General features: G+C 35.1%; 1 protein-coding gene across 12 annotated transcripts in view; it reads left to right on the top strand.

Moving 5' to 3' along the window:
- The window catches only part of DENND1B (DENN domain containing 1B), a 306,443-nt gene that overhangs the window by 215,314 nt on the left and 76,400 nt on the right, over positions 1–14,729 (top strand). The window lies entirely within an intron of this gene.

Here is a 14,729-nt window from a genome sequence, read left to right as displayed (position 1 = left end):
TAAACATAAATTAAAACATAATAAGAATGAATGGTTGATTTTAGCTCAGGTTTTTTTAAAAACAGAGTTTGATTTTAAGTTTACAACACAGTAAGGAAAGTTAAAAATATCACTTTGCTTGAATTTTGCCACATTTAAACATTAAACACTCATCTTCATAAACTAATTTTTCTTCTCATTTAACTTTTGAAATTTGTGAAAGACTTTAGGTTTGGGTAAATGAGATAATGGAAATAAAAAATTTCTTAAATTATTTAAATTACTGATGTGTTATGTGCAGGTTGAAATTTTAAGATATTCCATTTTTCCATTAGTTACTACAGCTTTTATAGTTTAATGTTCTTTCTCTCTGGAGCTTATATAAGTAGATAGGGGTATAAGGTTCTGTTAACTTTGTTTTTTCTTAGTTGTGTCTAGTTTATTAAGTGTTCTCTCACTCGTAGTCTTATTTCATTCATACAATAGCCCTGCTAGGCATTTGAAATAGATTTCATTATTATCTTACTTTTTTTTTTTAATAGATGAAAGTTTACAGAACAAACTAGCTTCTTATTAAACAACTAGTACACACACTGTTTTGTGACATTGGTTACCAACCCCACAGCATGTCAACACTCTCTCTTCTTGACCTTGGGTTCCCAATCACCAGCTTTCCTGTCCCCTCCTGCCTTATATCTTGAAAGCCAGATTCCTGGTGTCTGTGGGGAAATATGTAATTTTATCATAGAATATCTTTTCTTTTGTTAGATTACATCTTATTATAAAATTGTTAACCTATCTGCATTTTCCCTTTTTATGTATGATACTTCCACGTTCCTTTTTCTCTTGCAGGTTTTTTGGAAGATTGGGAAAAGTATTTTCTTTTTGAATGCCTTTATATTTCTTTTGTCTTTATTTTTGAATGAAAGTTAATTTTAAAATATACTGAATGTATTTAGATATTTTTTCTATTTCCTTGTTTTCAAAACAATGGTTTTAAGAAAAAATGATATTTCTATGTTGTGTGTAAAATAGTTTTTTTTTTGTTTACTTTAGCTATTATCCTTATAAATTACCCTGTGTCATAATTTATCAAAATTGTGTTTATTTTCAAAGACATTTTGGTCATTTATATAATAGACATTTTTACGGTATTTTCTGATTGAGTATAGTAGTTACAATTCTTTCATATTTTTTTCTCTTCATAAATTATTGATAGCTATTTTTTTATTATAGTATAATTGGAAAGGATAGATATTACTTTGTAAAATTTTATAATGGTTTATACACATGAAAAAGAATCATTATTTCCTCTTGTATTTGACAAGATCAAACCTGTAGACCAGAATCTTAGGGGTCAGTCCTTTCACCTGGCATTCAAGGCTCTTCACAATAGTCAGTAGTCTGTTTTCTCTTTTACTTCTTTCCTAAACCTTGGTCTGAATTCAGAGAATTCTGCCTGAGGCTCCAAATGTCCTCAGCTTCTCAGATTTTCAAACCTTTATTGATAATGTTCTTTCTTCTCAGAAGCCCCTTTGTTTTTCTCTCCTTTAATGGCCTTCCTTAATTCCTTCTTGATCCCTGAAGCCTTTCTTGAATGTTGTAGCTCATACTGACCCGTTCTTTCTATAAATTAGTTTTACTTATTTTTAAACACGTTTTCTCCCTTATTTACATTCTATTTATTTTATTTCTTATGTTGTTATTTTTGTTGATATTCATAATTGTAAATCACTATTAAGACAATAACTAATCATTGACACTGGGTGTCAGGCATTGACAAGCTCTTTGGATGAACTCTCATTTAATCTTTATAAGCCTTCAAAATATTACACGTTTTAAAGTTGAGGAAAATGATATTCACAGAGTTTAAATCACCTCACTAAGGTTCCCCCAGGTAGTGAACGGAGGTGGAAGGCTGGCTTTGAATCTGTTCTTTCCACACTCCCACTCTTGCTCCAGTGTGGTATATTTCTGTGCTGTCTTTCCTTCATTATTACATCATACCCTCCTTAAGGTTAATTTCCTGAACTTACATTTCTTCTAAATGGAGATACATAGAAGTCATTCAGTATACAGTTATGGAAAGACTGAATGAATAATGCAATGTCTTAGGAATTTTCTCAAAGGGAAACTGGTAGTGTAGATATCTCATAGGGTGTGATACAAATTGAGGGCATAACTTGATCTTCATGCTGTGTATTTCCACTTATGTTTTTGTTTACTCAGGATAACTACCACTGCCCAAACTGACTTCATCCTCTTTCCTCCAGCCTTCTAATTCTTCTCTTTCCTTTTTTGTCTCAATGCCTCAAGCAGCACGAGTGAATATATTGAGTTGAAAGGAAGCTTTGGTTTGTCTAAGTACATACGTTTGTTTCTTCATAGCAAATCATCTAAAATAGAAGTCAGTGGTAAAACACTTTAATGTACGGGAATATATTTCTTATTATGTTTATTAATATATGTTTATGGATATAATTTCTTCATTTAACAAATTATCATTGAGCACCACTATGCCAGACTTTCTAAGGCTTATGGACAGAAAAATAGATAGTATTAAGCTCATGTTCTCTGGGGGCTTATCGTGGTAGGGACTCATGTGGTCCTTTCTTGCATACTGGTATTGAAGAAAATGATGTTAGAAAATGATAAAAGAGAGTTATGGCTATTAACCTGTGAGAAGCAGAGAAGAAACCTAGAAGGCAGCGATTGAATAAGTGCATTTTTCTGAGGAGAGTATCCTTAGCTTTTACCATGTTCTCAAAGAAGAAAAGAACTCAGTACAAGTGAAGATTCATTCCTTATGCAGAACCAGATCATGAAGGGCCTTTCTGTATCGATCTGGAGAGTTTTGACTTTAGTTAATGCACAATGGAAATGAACTGCTCAGAACTGTGTATTAGAAAGATGACTTTGATGGCGGTGTTTGTGTTAGGTCAGAGGAGAGCAAGCCAGGGGCAGGGTGGCAGGTATGACTATTGGAGTCTTGGTGAAGGAAGAGGGAGGAAGGGCCTCATCGTGTAACCTCATTGGCCAGGAAGCCCATATCTGGGGAAACAGTTGGACGGGGACTGTGAGGGAAAGCCCTCCTGGATGATTCGTATACAACTAAATACTGGCAAAGAATAACTTATTTTACAAATGGAGCATTTAAAATGGAATGGCAATTCTAGATATGTTGTTATTTTTCTTACATTTGCCTAATTTATACACTCTAAATGACACACTGGCATCACTGACAAAGTAAATTACAGAGAAACTTATAAAACTCCTTATGGTTGTTGGAAAGTGATTTCCTAATGAAGAAATGGGTATTTTGTGCTTCCCCCGCCCCCCCCCCAATTATAGCTAGCAGCAAGTTAGCTACTTTTTAGGAATTCAAAACTGTGAGATCAAACTAAATTTAAGAAAAGTGGTAAGAAGAGCACAGACTCAGGAACCAGATTGGCTGGGTTCAAATCCTTACTCTGTGACTGACTAGCTGTATGACTTTGATCGAATGAACCTCTTAATGCCTTGGTATCCTCATTTGTTAAAATAATATTACATCCCTCTTGGGTTCTATAGAGAATAAAATGAGTTAATATACGTAAGGTACTTAGAACAGTGCCTGGCATATAGTAAACGTTCTATATGTTAGCTATTATTATTTAAAATGAAATTTCAAGAAGTAGTAAATTTGGTAAGGGAAGTCCCTTTAGCATAAGCAAAAAAAAAGGCACCCTCCTCTGATCAAAAACAAACAAAAGTGTCAGAGATGTAAAAATACTTTTAAATGATTGCACTGAATAACTAATAAAAGGACTTCAGTAGTGCTTCTATCTTTTGTGTCACAGACTATTAAAAATAAAAGTCATATTTTTGACTAACAGCAAATGCTAGAGAAATGTTTGCCTCATCTAAAATATTGCTTTGTATTCAAAGGCATATACTTGATTATTCTGTCTAATAGCACGGAAGTAACACTCAAGTCTGTTCCTTTGAATACTTAGGGTGTCAACATTTGTTTCAATTACTCAAGCTTGTCTTTGCTGCCTTGAGTCTTGCTAATGGATAAAAAGTAAATTCCTTTTAAAATAAAGATTGGTTAGTAATCTGGGCCTCAGTTTGTCAAGTTGGAAGAGTTGTCTTTCAGGCGTTTTTTAGATTATATCCCTTTAGAACATTATCAGTACGTAATGTGGTATTTAGTTATTAAGCTGAAGCACTTCAAGCACAGGATTGGCATACGTAATTTTAGTGACCATTCATTAAGCCCTGCCTTAACTCTTTCATTTAAGAGATTTGTAACTGTCATCTTGTTAGAGACTTAAAAATCCTGGTTGAAAGTGCCATTTTACTCACCTTTCACAGTTTTACAGTCATTAAGACATTTTAGACATCTATTCATCATATTTGAATATGAACCTTTTCACTTGAGATATGGTTACTACTAAGGAAATTGTTGGTATGTATTTGGTTTTCTGGTGGAATATGGCTGCTTGTATGGTACCATCCTTCTGCTCGTTTTTTCACTAACGGAGGGATTTTTGCTTAATTGTGTTGGCAATAACATAAAAATTTGCACACCTACTATGGGATAGGTAGAACTAGAGACTTCCAAAGTCACGGTTCCATTTTTATATCACCCATAATACATTCCATGAGAATTTTCTTAAATTTTAGTAAGAGAAAAATTTTTTTTTCATAGCATGTATAAAACTAATACAGAAATCTGTAATTTTTTTTAAGTGTTCAAATTTAATCAAAACCTTAGAAACAGCTATGTCTAATTTAGAAAAAATCAATTTCATTTTTCATCTGCAGTTGCTGAATCATAGACAAATGGCACATTGGTAAATAGCTATATTTTTTGAAGATGTATCTAATACCTTTAGGATAAATTAGTATAATAACATGCACAAAGAAAATATTTTACTTCAACTAATGACCATGAGGCTCTTTTATCAGTTTCATACTGAAGTGTCAGCAATAGAAGAATATTACTGTTTTCATAGTTTATAAACTCTGAAAGTAGACTCACTGTACCTTATATAATAATAGCATTGGGACACTTGGAAGAAAAATGCTATCTAACCTGAAAAATCTTTTATTCCTTTGAGAACCTGTAGATATTTGAATATTCTTGTGAGAAAAGTGACAGCAATCTATCAGAGATTTTAAAATTTAAATAAGCCGTCAGGATGCAGATGGTTTTGCTTAGTTTATACTCCTTATGTAATAGTGACATTACATATTAAGTCTGAGTGTATTAAAGAACTGAGTAAGCATAATATTGATGTTTTGAATTATATTTCATGTTTTTATACAGTATTCTTCTTCCTCACTCCTTTTCTTTCAGTATGAACTCTTGCTAAGTCATGTATATCATTATAGGATAAGATCTAGTCTATGTTTTAAGTATTTTTCTAGTTCAGAAGATAATAATAGAGCTTGAAAGATATCCATTTTTTTTATTGTGGTAAATATATATAACAAAAAAATTTACCATTTTGACCATTTTAAGTGCACAGTTCAGTGACATTAATTACATTTCCCGTATTTTGTAACCATCACCATTATCTGTTTCCCAAAGCTCTTCATCACCTCAAGCAGAAGATCAGTACTCCTTAAGTAATAACTCCCCATTCTTCCCTCCCTTCCAGTAAAACAAGAAGTTTGTTGGTGTTTACCACAGAGTCCCTGATAACCACCAATAACTTTTTTTCAATGTATTTGACTGTTCTAGATGTTTCATTTAAGTGGTATCATACAATATTTGTCTTTTTGTGCCTGACTCATTTCACTCAGCATAACATTTTCAAGGTTTATCCATGTCATTGCATGTATCCGGATGTCATTTCTCTTTATGGCTGAATAATATCCTACTGTATGTATATACCATATTTTGTTTATCCATTCATCTGTTGATGCACACTTGGATTGTTTTTATGTTTTGCCTATTGTGAATAATGCTCAGTGAACATTGGTTTACAAGTATCTGTTTGAATCCTTACTTTCAAGTCTTTCACATATAAACCAAGGGGTGGAATTGCTGAGTCATATGGTGATTCTGTTTTTAACCTTTTGAGGAAACACTAAACTATTTTCCACAGTGGCTGCACCTACACTGTTTTACATTCCCACCAGCAATACATGAGGCTTCCAATTTCTGTGCATCATGGTCAGCGCTTGTTATTTTCTGGTAATAGCCATTCTAGTGGGTGTAAAGTAGTATCTTATTGCGGTTTTGATTTACATTTCCCTAATGACTAATAATGTTGAGCATCTTTTCATGTGTTTATTGGAATTTTAAATCTTTTTTAGAGAAATATCTATTCCAGTCCTTTGCCCATTTTTTAAATTGGGTCATTCGTCTTTCCATTGTTGAGTTGTAAGAGTTTCTTATATAGCCTGGGAAGTACCTCTGTCCCATTTACCTGCCCCATCCCTGCTCTGCTCTGGTCCAGGTCTGGCTTCAGAGGTTGCTGTGCCCCCTGGGCCAGGAGTGGAACCTGTTGCTAGCTCTGAGCCATTCTCCCAGCTTCCGACAGGCAACAAATTAACAAACAGGGAAAAATAATCAGCCAGCTCCCCTAAACTAGGAACTCAGGGCAGGCACAGCTCCTTTGTTTAGGCACAAGCATAAGGGGTCCATGGACTTTGAATGCGTTCCATCCCAGCCTAGACCTGTGTGGACCCATGTCAGCAGCATAGGCCTTCATTAGCACAGTACAACAGGGCGTATATTTGAAGGCTGTTTTCAACTGCAGTAGCTAAGGGGAAGTGACAGATTTGTGACATTTGACACCACCCTGCCCGTTAAGCAGGGTCCTCACCTACCCACATCAGGGGCCTGAGGACTGGTGGTTTTATCCACTCCACCTAGTCACCTGCCACAGGGGTCTGAGAATAAGTGGTGCTTCCTAGTCCTTAACAGCTATGTTACTGCACTGGGTGCCCAAAGTCCAGCTACAAAACCCATCCAGCTATGCACTCTAGGGAACAGGGACACACCTTCTACCCAGGCTCTCGGGGTCAGCCATCAACTCCCTGCCTTGCTCAGCACATAACCCCTTACTGCAGCCAGATATCTGTGCCTAGCCCAGTCACTCCTACATAGCCCTGCCCATCTAGGACCTTAGGTGAGAACCTGTACCATATACTTGATGACCAGTGACCTGGACATCTGAACTGAATCCACGCAAGAAAAGTAAATGGGCTTGCATACCTAGTAACAGCTCTAACCACCTGGTAACAGGACGTGAGAGCTCCAAAGACACCAGTAATCAAAGTAGCTCATACAACCAGCCTATTTGAGCATATCAAAACAAGAAGCTAGGACACAGTAAGCAAACATAAAATAACTAAGTATAATAACTTACTGATGGCTCAAAGACAATATCAAATCACATAAAGAGGCAGACCATGTTGGCTTCAGCAAGTGACCAAAACAAAGACCCAAGAAACCTCCTGAGGAAGAGAAGGTCTTGGAGTTACCAGAGGTAGAATTCAAAAGATTAATATTCAGAGCTCTTCAAGAGATCAAGAAGGATATAAGGCAAAACTCAGGCCAAGCTGAGGAGCACACAGACAAAGCAACAGAGGAACTGAAGGTTATACAAGAAGATAATGACAAATTTAACAGGCAGCAAGAATACATAGACAGCAAACAGAAATCCAAAAGATTAACAATAAAATTTCAGAATTAGACAACTCCATAGAAACTCATGGGAGCAGAATCTAGGCAGTGGAAGTCGGAATTAGTGAGAATGAAGGCAAAGCACTTGACACCAATTTATTTGTGGAGAAATCAGATGAAAGAATTAAAAAAAAAAAAAAATTGAAGAAACCCTAAGAATTATGTGGAACTCTATCAAGAGGAATAACCTACGAGTGAATGGAGTACCAGAAGGGCGGGGGGGGGGGGGGTGCGGATAACAGAAAATACAGAATTGTTGAAGATTTTTTGGCAGAAAACTTCCCTGATATTGTGAAACACGAGGAAATATCTATCCAAGAAGCTCATCAAACCCCATACAAAGCATATCCGAAAAGAAAGTTACCAAGACATATTATAATCAAACTTGACAAAACCAAAGATAAAGAGAGAATGTTAAAAGTGGCTGGGGATAAATGAAGATTCATCTACAAAGGAGAGTCAATAAGACTAAGCTCGGGCTACTCAGCAGAAACCGTGCAGAAACCTTTGTGCAGGCAAGAAGGTTAGGGGATGACATATATAAAGCCTTGAAGGGAAAAAAATTGCCAGCCAAGAATTATACATCCAGCAAAACTGTCTCTTGAATATGATGGTGAAATTGGGGCATTTCCAGATAAACAGAAGTTAAGGGAATTTGTAAAAACCAAACCAAAATTACAAGAAATACTAAAGGGTGTTCTCCAGTTAGAAAATCAATAACATCAGATAACGAGATTAGAATACAGGACAGAGCAACAAGATATAAACCCAGATAGGGAAGTCACAAAAATAAATCAGAGCTAAAATGCTGAAAATAGGGAAACAGAGACGTCAATATGTAAAAGATGACAACATTAAAACAAAAAAGAGGGACTAAGTAATATAGTCATAGAACTTTCATATGGAGAGGAAGTCAAGGTGATATCAAGAAATAAAAGATTGATTTAAACAGAAAAATAGGGGTAAATATTAAGGTAATCATAAAGGAAACTAACAATCCTACACATCAAAATAAAAAGAAAAACAAAGACTCAGCAAGTACAAAATCAACGATAATGAAAAAGATGAAAAGAAAATACATAAAAATAAAGAACTCAGCACAGAAAATTGAGTGGAACAAAGAAACTGTCAACAACACACAAAAATACATCAAAATGACAGCACTAAACTCATACGTATCGATAATTACACTGAATGTGTAAATGGACTAAATGCACCAATAAAGAGACAGAGTGGCAGAATGGATAAAAAAAACATAATCCGTCTATATGCTGTACAGGAGATACACCTTAGACTCAAAGACACAAACTGAAACTCAAAGGATGGGAAAAAAAAAAATGTATCAAGGAAACAACAATAAAAAAAGAGCAGGAGTGGAAATATTAATCTCTGACAAAATAGACTTTAAAGCAAAATTCACCACAAAGGATAAGGAAGGACACTAATGATTAAAAAATAAGTACACAAGGAGGATATAACCATAATAAATATGCACTCAACAGGGCTCCAAAATACATAAAACATTCTGACAGCATTGAAAAGAGAAGTAGACAGCTTCACAATAATAGTAAGAGACTTTAACACACCACTTTCGGTGAAGGACAGGAAATTTAGAAAGAAGCTCCATGAAGACACAAGATCTAAATGCCACAACCAACCAACTTGATCTCCTAGACATATGCAGACACTCCACCCAAGAGCAGCAAAGTATACTTTCTTTTCCAACGCACATGGAACGTTCTCCAGAATAGACCACATATTAGACCACAAAGCAAGCCTTAACAGAATCCAAAATGTTGAAATATTACAAAGCATCTTTTCTGACCATAAAGCCATAAAAGTAAAAATCAATAACGGTAAAAGCAAGGAAAAAAAAATTCAAATACATGGAAGCTGCACAACACCTTGCTGAAAAACTACTGGGTTATAAAAGAAATCAAGGATGGAATAAAGAAATTCACAGAATCAGCTGAGAATGAAAACACATCCTACCAGAATGTTTGGAACACAGCAAAAGCAGTGCTCAGAGGTCAGTTTATAGCAATAAATAGCACACATCCAGAAAGAAGAAAGGGCCAAAATCAAAACATTAACCCTACAACTGTAACAAATAGACAGTAGCAAAAGAGACTTGGACACCAGAAGAAAGGAAATAATAAAATTTAGAGCCGAAATAAATGAAATAGAGAATAGAAAAACAATTGAAAGAGCTAACAAGACCAAAAGCTGGTTCTTTGAAAAGATCAACAAAATTGATAAACCATTGGCCAAACTGACAAAAGAAAAACAGGAGAGGAAGCAAATAAACCAATTAAGAAATGAGATAGGCGATATCACAACAGACTAACTAAAATTAAAAGAGTCATAACAATACTATGAAAAATTGTACTCCAACAAATTTGAAAACCTAGAGGAAATGGACAAATTTCTGGAAACACACTACCTACCTAAACTAACACAAACAGGTAGAACAACTAAATAAACCTTTAACAAAAGAAGAGATAGAAAAGGTCATTGAAAAACTTCCAACAAAAAAAAGCCCCTGGCCCTGATGGCTGAGCTGGAGAATTGTACCAAACGTTCAGAATAGAGTTAACACCACTACTACTAAAGGTATTTTGGAGGATAGAAAAGGATGGAGTACTCCTGAATTCATTCTGTGAAGCCAGCATAATCCTGATACCAAAACTAGGTTAAGACACCACAAAAAAAGACAGTTACAGATCAATATCTGTCATAAACATAGATGCAAAAATCCTCAACCAAATTCTGGCCAATAAAATTCAACAATATACCATTTATAGTATTTCTGTTATAGCAACAGTCAATAACCAAGACATAAACCTACTACTAAACCCGTTGCTTTTGAGTTGATTCCAGCTCATTGCAACCCCACATGCTTCCGTAGAACAGTGCTCTATAGGGTTTTCCGTGGCCTCCTTCTGTAGCGGTGCTTGGATGGATTCAAGCCTTTTGGCCAGGAGTCAAGCACAAACTGTTTGTGACACCTGGGGGGGAAACATATTTTTATGAAAAATAACTATAATTCTATACAAAAAAGTCTAGTCAGAAGAATGACATTGTCTTACATTTTTTTCAAATCTGTTTAATTTCTGGCTTCATAGAAGTCTCCTGAATTCTTATGTTTGATTTTATATTTAGTCTGTTGTGGTATCACAAATCATGTAGCCTCTGGAAAACTCCACGGGATCTCATGAGAAAAATGAAAGTGAAAAGGCATTATTATGAAAATAGTTTTGATGCTGCAAGCCCTGTGAAAAGGTTTCAATCTCAGGACCAGACTTTGAGAACACTGCTGTATATCAGTTAATCAATAAGTCCTGTTGATTTTGCCATGAAATGTTTATCAAAATAGTTAACCGTATGAACCTTCAAACTCTCACAACCTGGGCTAAGCTACTTAAACTCTCCTAGTCACAGCTTCCTCATCTGTAAAATGGGGGTAGTAATCACAGTCTGTTGTACAGTACTTTTACAGATAAAGTAATATGGGAATAAAGCGTTTTACAGAATCCTAGATGCTCAGAGGCAGAATACTTTTGTGGTTAAAGTGTGGACTGTGCCTGAACGTGGCCTCTTCCACTTACATGCTGTGTAGTCTTGAGCAAGTTACTTAACCCATTCTCCATGCTTTAGTTTATTCATCTGTAAAGTGAGATAATAAATACCTTGAGGATTATATGAGTTAATATTTTTAAAGCACTTATAATAATAAGTATTATGTAAGCTTTTGCTATTCTCATAATGATAATCAGTTGGCGATAGTTGTTAATATTTCTTCGTTTCTACTGCCTTAGTTCATTGTTTGCTGCCTAATTTATATTGCATTGCCTATTAAGTGATCTTCCTATTTCCATTATTTCCTTTTCCCATTCAACTCTATCTTAAAACACAGATATAATTTTGTTACTTTATTGAGTAGATACTTGAGTGAACTTTTCAATGTTTTAAAGAAAGTAGTACACATTTTAGAATATCACACAGGACCCTTTTTTAATCTGGTCCAACCTTCCTGTAATCTGCCTCTGATACTTTCTGTAGTTTATACCCAGTAGCCACTAGGCCTCTACCAAACCTTTTCTTATCTTCCTTTGATACTTTCTGTAATTCATACCCATTCCAAACACATCACCTACTTTTTGTCCATGTTGTCCTCTCTCAAGACTATCTTTTCTACCTTTGTTATAAAGCTTCCATTAGTTTTCAAAATCCCATTCAAATTTCCTCCGTAAACCCATTTATGATTTCATACTGCAGGCATAAATTGGGAATTTACTGGGCAGCCTTGAACACATGATCACCCTACCTGGAACTTCAGAAGGTTTTTGAAAGACTGCTCAACCCTGATCTTAGACTGTAAATGTTCAGAAGATCCAAAGCAGAGTTCCTCCTTCTCATGCATTGAATTTGGTTTGGATTTAAAAGAACCCATGTTGAAGGGTCAGGGATGACAATAATTGACCCTTCATTTATGTATTTATATATAAAACTTCAGAGCATTGCTCATCAAGACTTATTTTTCTTTCCCCTACAGCAAATTCTAATATGTGTCAGGATACTATCTTCTTTGTTATAATCAGAGATTCTTAGTAAATAAACTGTGTTAATAGTGTAACGTTCTGTTCAAAGCTTTTTACCAAGATTTGTGCTATTATAAATAGAAGGGCAGCAAATCTGGACTCTCTCTTTATTCCATCTCGTGAAAGGATGAAAGCAGTTGCTAAAAGATTAATGAGGACAGGGTTCTTTCAGCTTAATTCATATTGAGTAATAACTAAATTATGCCCAACTCTCGAGAAGCATAGGTAGTCTTTACTCTTTATCCATTTCTCCTTTGAGATTTGCCATCCCCTTGCCCTCCACTCCCTCAAAAAAAAAAAAGAGAAGCTTAATTATAACATATGAAATATAAACTTTTCTATACTTTGTACAGAAAAAAGATAGAGCTTTGTATTTGAATTGAAGAATATTTTCTTGCAGTGTTAGTAACAACTAGATGGATAATTGACAGTAATATAGTACATTCTTACCCGATTGGAAAAAAAAAAAAATCTGTCAAATTCAAAACTAAAATTATCAGAGATCCTGATCACTTTGTAATAGCAGTGATATAGTTCGAACTGCCATTAAAAGCAATGATTTTATTTATTAAAAAAAATTTGTGTTTATATTTGAAAAGAGAATGTGTTGTATGGACCAAGGCTTAGTGCAAATGCTGTTTTATTTATTCATTCATAACACATTTATTGAATACCTCATGTAACTAGATGTGATGCTGGTACTAGATATACAAAAAAGGGATTGCTTGGGTTTTTTCACCCCTCTGTCAGATTGTTAATTCTGTTAAGAGTGACAAGTATATTGTACTTATCATTACCCAAAATATATTTGTGTAAGTTAATCCAGTTTTTTAAATACATAATTTAAAAATAATTCTATAGCTCTTAAGAATGGCAGCAATCAGTATAGAAGTACACAAAGCAGTTTTATCATTGGGTGGGGGAAGGTGACAACATTTAACAGATTATCGATAATTTGTTTGACTTTTATTCTCTTCTCCCTGTAGTAGTGCTGTCCAAAAAGACTTTTTGTGCCAAAGGGAATGTTCCGTATCTGTGCTGTACAATACAGTACCTACTAGCCATCCATGGCTGCTGAGCAATTCATGTATGGCTAGTGTCCTGAGGAGCTGAATTTTTGTTTAACTATAAATCCCATTGCCGTTGAGTCAATTCTGCTATGAATTATTTCATAGCGACTCTACAGGACAGAGTAGAACTGCCCCATAGAGTTTCCAAGGAGCTACTAGTGGATTCGAACTGCCAGCCTTTTGGTTAGCAGCCATAGCTCACGAGAGTGCTTAACCACTGCGCCACCAGGGCTCCTGTTTAATTATAATGCATTTAAATTTAAATAGCTACGTGTGGCTGGTGGCTACTGTGTTGGGCAGTACAGTTTTATAGTGTCATTAATTTCCATCAGTAGGTGGCTGCAGTCTCATTTGTACAAGTATGTTTGAACTGCACAAGTTGTTAGTCTTATTCTTTCATTCATGCAGTAACCTGTTTTCAGAATTTTACATATAGATAACTGTAATCAAGACATTGAGTCTTCCTTAAAATTAAGTTATAACTAATATATTTTTTAAGTTCTGTTAGACGATGAGCAGGCTCATGTTTTCCTTTTTACTGCAACATAAGGATTGCTGCAAGGTTCATGGTACTGAATGAATAATTGTCATTAATTTCTGTTTTCTATTTGATCATAAAGTTCAGTCACTTACCTTTATATGTGTTGAACGGGCAAAGGGGACCCTTCAGGCATTGAGGCCAGCGAGGGGGACAGCAGGTGGCAGGGATCAGCCAGTGAGTGACAATTTTCTGAGGTCATGAATGGGCATAAGTGGAACAGGTGGAATCTGTACTTGGCCTTTAAGTCCCTGGTGATTTGGAGGAGGGGTATCTGGTGGAGGGCAAGCTACCACAAGACGCTTGCTTGATTGTGTAACAAATAGGCTGAACTAAAGCACGTGCCAGTGGGACTTAGCCTAGAAAGTATCCAATCTGAATTGCGTTTACAGTCATGACGAGAATGTAATTCTAAGAGCTTTTCATTAATTTGAGAACAAATTGATGATCATAAATACTAATATAAATAAAAAGAATATCATGCTGTAATTGTTATAGTAAGAATATGTTTTATGAAACAGGATGAAAATATAATGATTGGACTTTTCAGGTATACATGCTATTTTTAATACTCTTAATTGAAATTAATGATGTTAAATCTTTGTGGGTTTTTTTTTTCCTTTTTTTCAAATTTGAGGCTTGAGCATCATTCTTTTTTGACATTTACTCTTACTCTGAGTGCATGAAATGGGATAAATTTAAGAGCCCAAGGTTTGTTTTTTTTGTTTGTTTAGGAAGCTTGTCAGTAGAGGAATATTTTTACTAGCCTGAAATCCAACTATTCAATCCAAATATTATACTCTGTTCGACTAGTAATAATAGCTGACTCTGACTCCCTTTAGACTGTAAGCACCTTG

The sequence above is a fragment of the Elephas maximus genome, chromosome 18 (assembly GCF_024166365.1).
Source record: "Elephas maximus indicus isolate mEleMax1 chromosome 18, mEleMax1 primary haplotype, whole genome shotgun sequence".
In the NCBI taxonomy this organism is placed as follows: domain Eukaryota; kingdom Metazoa; phylum Chordata; class Mammalia; order Proboscidea; family Elephantidae; genus Elephas; species Elephas maximus.
The sequence above is the reverse complement of the archived record's forward strand: the minus strand, read 5'-3'. Positions and strand labels throughout refer to the sequence as shown.